At 29.7% G+C, this 7,957-nt stretch overlaps 1 protein-coding gene across 1 annotated transcript in view; it reads left to right on the top strand.

The window, feature by feature from the left end:
- The first annotated feature begins 1,837 nt into the window (after nt 1-1,837).
- Nucleotides 1,838-7,957, top strand: part of LOC122269948 (uncharacterized) — a 31,509-nt gene continuing 25,389 nt past the window's right edge. Inside the window, exon 1 of the mRNA XM_071186751.1 lies at nt 1,838-2,004. The gene's annotated coding sequence lies outside the window, so the exon portion shown is untranslated. The remainder of the gene's footprint in view (nt 2,005-7,957) is intronic.

Raw genomic sequence — 7,957 nt, 5'->3', positions numbered from 1 at the left:
AGAAAACAAAACTTAAGTGGGGGTGAATTCGAAACCTACATGTTCTCGGTTCGAGAGATGGAGTTAAACTAACTTAGAACTGCTCCATTTGAGTCTCTTTAGTGTTCATAGATGGCGTTGGCGGGGGTTTCGATTGTCACAGCAGCATATAAAATAAAGTCGTTTTTAGGTTCCACATACTTGTTTGAATCATTGTTTTCGATAATGAATATCATAAAATCAAAATATAGATCCCGACTTACAGATGAACACCTTGACGATTGCCTGCGAGCAGGAATTTCATCATATTCTCCCAATTATGAAGCGCTGGCCAGTGAAATGCAATTAAGATCACATTAACTGCATTTCATATATTTTATAAATAATTTTTATGCTTCGTATGTTTTGAAAGCAATTTAGCAATAATTTATTTTACACAAGGATATTAATACTATTTATATTCATATGGTAAATTAATTTTTAAAATTAAATTTTTTGTGCATTAGGGGAGTGTCGGGTACCCCCGCCTACTGTCAATTTCATATGTATAGAATATTTTTTCAAGTCAATGGGCCATCGGACATTAATTGTTATATTAAAAAAAGATTATTTTCAAAGTTTCAAGTATTTATGCAGCTGGTAACATGGTAAATAATAGTTTTGAAAATTTGTTGAATACAGTAGTCAAATTTTTCAATTTCTATTTTTTAAAGTTAAACTATTCTTTTTTTTGGTTTATTCTTTTTGCATTATTTAATTAGATGATAAAACAATAGAAACATACAAAAATATTGATTATTACTCAATATTAGACAGAAATATAAGCAATACTCCTTAACTGGGCGGGGCTACCCGACTCTCCCCTATATGTAGCATGTATTATTACTATGTCTATCAACTATAAGTTTATCTTGAAAAAATAAATGGTGCCCGCCATTCGACCGATATTCTGGTATTTGCTCTTAGGTACAAAAAGGTTGGGGACCTCTGCTCTAGCCTATATATCCTGAAACAAAAAGAATAATTTTTACCTAAAAATGCAAGAGTTATAATTGTATATAATATTAGTAGGACAACAAGTTAATCATGTGTTTCTTTTGTTTATAGCTGTAGCTTATTTAACAAGTGCAAAATAAATAATCATGAAAATCAGATTTACTAAACCGTGGCATTAAAACGTCCATTAGCTTTTGCATAATTCAGAGACCAGCACTGGTTTTACATTAGCTCTTCACTTCCAAGTTTCTTCCCTATTGGATTTAAAAATTAGGACAGGAGCGATTTCCCAATCCAGCTGTGTTTAACAACCTACTCTCCTGTTTTTTATTTTCTTAAATAAAATGAAAAAACTAGATCTTTGACTTTTTTAGTTCAGGTAACAAATGAAACTAATAAAAGCTTGCAATATAATTGCGATAAACTAAAACCCAGAAAAAGGTTTTTGAAAAAGAGAGCGAGTTGTTAAACGCCGTTGGAATGTAGATTAGACCACCAAGGATTAAAGGCCATTGCCCGTTACACACTTGACCGATATTTTCAACATTAATATTTTTAAACTTAAGAGACATTGCGCCTTGTATTTCCTAAGCTAGCATATTTATACTAAGTTATTAAACTAGTAAATTTTGATACGAATAAATTTCTTAGCCAATTTCAAGCATAAAAGAATGTACTCTTAGTATTAGTTTTTATTTGAATTTGTAAAATAAAAAGGTGCTAGTTTCCGAATAATCCTCAATTGCATAATAAAATTTCCTTAATATATTCCTCTGTAACCAAAATAAAAAAAGTACACACAAGCATAATTTTTAATAAAAATTCATGAACGCTACTTCCTGGAGACAATGAAACTAAAAATAAACAAGACAGAATTTCTATTTTTTAAAAAATCAGCTGCTTTAATAGCACAGAAATCTCCTTTCTCAAAACACAAAAGTCATCATCATTTCCTCTCCAGACACTAGCGTCACAAAATTTTTCCTTTCAAATAGCGACTTTACGAACCAGAATAAAAAAAACTTAAGCGTAAGTATTGAGTTTTATGTCCTTAGCGCTCCTTTTCCCAGGGTACATTTTAACCATACCTTAGAGAAGACATCGTTCTCTAGGAGATTTTCTACTGCACGCGTATCATAAAATCGATCCGGTCCAGTCATTTTTCCTGTCAGCCTTTTGATAGATGAATATATTTTCCACTTTCCGGCGAAAAAGGAAGCTTAAAACATAAGAGTTCATATATTTTACGCTTAAAGACAAAATGGCGAAAAAAATAAGTCCCTGAGTCCATTATTTTCGTTGTTATCCGAAATGCTATTTGTTTTTCGTTGTTTTGAATAAACATGAGTGTAATTTTTTTCCTTGTTAATATCCTTTTTCTTTTTCAAAACCTTCGTAATTATTATGTTTCGATTTGAAAACAACAGAGGTATTTTCTCTAGGTATGTTCTCAGGTGATTTATGAATGGTAAAAAAATTTTAAAAAAGAAAGAATAAATACGTTTTAAATAAAAGGGTCATGTTTGTAAACAAAATTGTGTGAACCTTTAAACATTTTGACACTTCTCTTGCAGTTTATATAACATTTATTACTCCTCAAAGTTCAAAACAGTTTTAGTTACCGTTAAAGCCATATATAAAAGTAACCACATAAATAAGAAATTCATGACATTTTCGGTTTTTGTTTACTTACTGAAATTTCAGAATAAAATATGGTTACTAAGGTATAGAAAGTGAAAATGCTAACGCTCCGGTTATTTTTATTTTTAAAGAAAGTTTTGGTAGAAATCTAGTATACGGTACTCACGGGAATTAGCAATAACATGGAGACCGAAAAGTTTACATTCTGTATCAGTTAATAATATATTTCATATGTGAATGTTTATTTTGTTTTTAATGTGATGTTTATTAAACATTATTTTCATATTAGAGCCGACAAAGTTAACATTCCGTGACGGATTATGATACATTTCATGTTATTGTCCGTTTTGTTTTTATTGTGATGTAAGTTAATTACATCTAAATTATTGCTTTGGTTTTATTCAAAAGTAAAATCGTCAAATTGGTAATAGTGACTATGTTCAAAATCTAGTCAAGAACATAACGTGTTCTATGATTTTACCACACTTTCATTTCTCATCTTCTCATTTAAAAACTACTTAAATCATTTTATGATTAATAATAAGATATTTAACCCCTCGGGGACGGGTGATTCATAAAAGCATTCGTACAAAAGCAGAATCAGGATGTAAATAAATAAAAAACGGTAGCTTAAATGTAGGCGTTGCTAATTTGACAGATTTACTTTGCTTTTACTTTAATTATTGTTAGTTTAATCATATATATAATCAATGCTAGTTCAAAGTATAACTAAATAATTTCATTTTGAAATAAAGTAATGGTGAAAGAAATAAATCAAACGATTATAATCCAGACTAATAAACTACTGAAGAACTACTTTGATTGATACGGTTTTATGCTGGTATGTATTTGTGACAGTTGGAGCGAAAGGGTTAAGAAAGATTTAATTTAATTAATGAACAACTTTTTAAGTGCTACAAAATTTATTTATTTTTTAAAAAAAGGGTACTTATCCATTTTGGGTTGGGGGCAGGGCCGGATTAACCTATAGGCACACTAGGCACGTGCCTAGGGCCTACGATATTCAGGGGCCTACGAAAAACTTGTGAGAAAAAAATTTGTTGACAAAAATAATTTAGCTTTAAAAACAACAAGTGTATTTTGCACAAAATTATGAAGATACAAATAAAAATATAATATTTTTCGGTAATAAATTATTTTGCAGAATCTTATGATCTAATATATTACTTTTTTGCGATTTTTGGATTCAACGAAATCTTGTATTATGCTGTCGAATTCCAAACTACGCATTTTATTAAAATAGTATTAAATCATTTTTTTTCTATTAGTAAACATTTAACCTACCTTGCAAATTTATTTATAAATAATTTCAAAAGATTTACTTTTGACAATGTTAATTTCCTTCACTTAGTTATCATAGTAGTATCATGAAAACTATGAAGCTATTTGTAGTATAAATATTTCTTGTAATTAATCTCACTATCAATTTCACTGTTTTCTTTGCTGGTTTGTTGTTGTATTGTTGACGTGAAGTGTTTACATAGTTATCGATCGAACTAATCATAATGGTATTATCGATATCAACTGCAATATCGGCAGTATGTCGGTATTGCAGATAAAGTTCGATAAACAAATTTGTAAATTAAAATCCATATCAATAAAAATGTAAAAAAAAATGCAAGAAAATTTTAGCATATATTTTGAAAAGAGGGGAGGAGTGGGGGAAGGAGGGGAGGGCCCAAAAACGGCTATGCCTAGAGCCTACGAAAGGTATAATCCGGCTCTGGTTGGGGGCGTAAAAATTGTCAAACTATTATTTACGCCAATGATACTTAATTTAAACTGCTGTTAATGTAATATATACTTAATATGCTAATATTAGGCAATGTGTTAATTGATACGGCTTACCAAAACAAAAAATAACTAAAAAGTTTTACTAGTTTTGTAAATGTTCGTACTAGAAATTATAAATCCGACCAGCTCTTATTTAATTTATTGAAACACATAAAATAGAGCACAAGTCAGTTACAAAGAAATACACTAATATAAATAATAATAACTAAAATGAAACATTTACTGGTATTACGGAGATGGACACGATTTAACAGTTTAGTAGCTGGAAATGGACGGACAATATTGTCACTAGATGGCGTTTACGTAATTGTTTAGTTCGGAGAATTTTAATTAGAACTGTTACAGTTATAATTAATGTAACTAAATTTTTACTAGTTAAAGACTACTAGAATATATTATTTCCCTAAAATTTTTTTGACATTGTCTTAAAAACATTATGGAATAAAATTTGAAACTTGCAATTATATAACATATAAACAGCAATTAAATAATGAAAATTGCATAAATGCGCTACACGTACAACATCAAATTAAAAATTATAATTCGACGTTTGCTAAGTTTACGTCACCTGGGAAGCATTTTCGTAATTTAATCATAAAGAATCACTTTATTATACGAACAATAGACATTATCAAAAAAGTTTAAGATGCGAATCTGAAATTTTTTTTTAAATTGAAATGAGGGGTCATAGTTGTTCAACCCTTTATAAGCCGTGAAGAATATACTTCTCACCATTTTCATTAACATTTAAATGTCGATAGAAAGCTTATTTCCCTGTGGAACTATTTTCTTTGTTACGTTAGGTGTTCGTTAATTTATTATATATATATATTTGCAATATCTGTTCGTAATAGTAATTTTGTAGTTATAAATACAAAATATATAAATTAATAAACACAGAAGTTGATGTGCCGATAATTTTATTATATAGTTGTTAAAATCTTAGAAATTCAGGCACTCTCCCACTAAAAAATGGTCTTAAAAATATGTTAATTCCAAAAAAAAAGATTACAATTACTAAAGATGGCCCTATAAAGGATTAAGTGACTTTTGAATATAGTTTCAACTAAAATGTATGACTTAGCTCCCTTTAATCGGAATGGTTCCGTTTTACAAAAAAAGAAAAGGCGTTTTTAATAATGTTTCAATGTTAGCTTTTTTTAGTGTAATTCTTTCAATCATAATTTATTAGTAACATAAATATGAATCCGAATTCATTACACAGAGAAATCCATAAAGTTTCAAATTGTTTTTACTACCAGTTTTTTTTTTGCATAAACACATTTTAAAGTATAAAAGTAAGCTTTACCATCATGGATAATTAATCTAAGACTAAAGATTTATAAAGATCGCCTAATTGGGCGATAAATGCATAAAGTGGTAGATAGTCAATTCGTTTTATTTATATATTTTGTTTCCATAGTTAATTAATCGTAACTACAACGATGGTTTACATTTCAAATTATTTATATTTAAAGTTAAATCTTTGAATTCGTTTCAATAGTAATCTGAAAAAACATGCAACAAAAAATTGCTAATTTTATTGTATTTTAGTAGTATTTTGAGTTTTATTATTTTGCATTTTTAGTCACTTGTGCCAACCTTGATTCATATGTAATCAAGAAAGGGAAATAATTAAAATGCGGCAGCTGTAAGGTTGCTAAATGTTTCGCTTTCTGCAAAAGTAAAACAGATTGCAAATTACTATTGAAAAAAGATTGCAAAAGTAAAAAGATTGCAATTATTATTGAAAGAATGAGCTTAGACGACGACAATCTAGTATGTGATAAAGTACCTGCTCTCGTTAGTTGGCACCAAACCTCTTAATCTGATATTTGCTCTAGAGCAAATAAACAGTGATTGATTTTTGCTTGCTTTGCGTTATTTAATAAAACTGGGCTCCTGGGCCGCGCAACGGCCACTATCCCTTACATCATGAAATATTAAAAACATTGAGTTACAAACATATTGAGTTTAGCATCATTGTGGTAGCTATACAAGAATTCAAACACTTTGCTTGATACATTAACAGTTGAAGATTGAAATTATACAAACCATGAGAGTATTTTAAATGAATTAACAAGTCTATTGAAAATTTTTTATATGATTAATAAAATAAATATTAAGAGTTTCGAAAGTTCAGATTTTGTAATTTTGTTGATGCTGTTTCCATCTGCTCTAAAGAATGGTTTATATACTGATCCACTAAGATTTCACTAAGATCGATGATTCACTAACGATTCTCTGAGATTATGCGGATGGTAAATGATTGATTTTTCCTAGTCCTAGTGTTTTGATTTTATTGGGCGCCTGGGCCGCGAAGCGACCCCTATCCCATTCATCTGGAATTTTAACACTGTTTTGGTTGAGTATTGAGGTAAGCAGGCAGTGGAGTTGCTGTTATGAATGTTTCAAGCACTTTGCTTGAATAACTAAAAGGAATCAAAAATTAAAATGAGCAGCTTGCTCTAAACTGTGTTTGTTTGATTTTGGAATTGTTCAGAATTGTATCAGCATCAGGAAACGTTATTTTCAGATCATTTGTTTTGATAGTTATGATATAAGGCGTCGGAGGTGAAATGTGCAGCTATTGGTCTGTAGTTTTTATCTTTGATATAATTTTCAAATTTAAAGATTTCATTAAAATTTGCTGTTTTACATTCTATGGCTTTGTCAAAAAAAATCTGCGTTTAGCTTGTATATAGGCTGTGATAGAGTTGGTATTTTGAGGTTCGCGTGCATATTGGTGTTCCGGATGAACCATATTGCACAGGTTATTTTTCTAAGGATCCTATTTTGGCATTGGTTTAATTTCTTCAGTAGATGTTGAGGTATCGTTGTCCAGGCAGGTGAGGCATAGGTAAGCAGAGATGCCAACTAGCTCCGGACAGCAAATATATATTTTAAAGTGGTAGTTTATCAATTGTGATTCTTTGTATAATAAATTCAATTTAGTCGATTTTTATCCACCACTATTTCTAAATAATTCGTAGGCTTATATATTCACCACTTCATTACAATTATGGCATGTTAAACCTTTTAGAAATTAACAAAATTATTCAAATGTTTGCAAATTTTAAATAGTAGTTATTTACCGTTTTTTAAATTATTTTGGCGTGTCCGGAGCAGTTGGCATCTCTGGGTAAGTATTGGGCGGATCATTGCTGTGTACAGTATCTTCTTTAGTTTAAGTGACATATTCTGATTATATATTAATTGTTGTATGGCAATTATTGCTGCATAAATGATTGATTTTTCTTTATAAACAATTGGGCACATGGGCCACGCAGAAGGCCCATATCCCATACATCATGAAATAGAATAAAAAGTTAAAATAAAAGACAGTTTGTGTTCAGCAGTCTATGGGGTGGCTGTTAATGATTGATTTTTGGAAACTAAATACAGGATTTACCTGGTAAAAACTGAAAAGTGGTAGTTATATTAATATAATTTTTTTTTTCATTAGTAATTTTGTAACTACCAGAATATTTTATTTTCTGTCTCTAAGTAAATACACATATAGATG

The sequence above is a fragment of the Parasteatoda tepidariorum genome, chromosome 10 (genome assembly GCF_043381705.1).
Source record: "Parasteatoda tepidariorum isolate YZ-2023 chromosome 10, CAS_Ptep_4.0, whole genome shotgun sequence".
Classification (NCBI taxonomy): Eukaryota; Metazoa; Arthropoda; class Arachnida; order Araneae; family Theridiidae; genus Parasteatoda; species Parasteatoda tepidariorum.
This window is presented reverse-complemented; position numbering and strand designations above follow the sequence as displayed.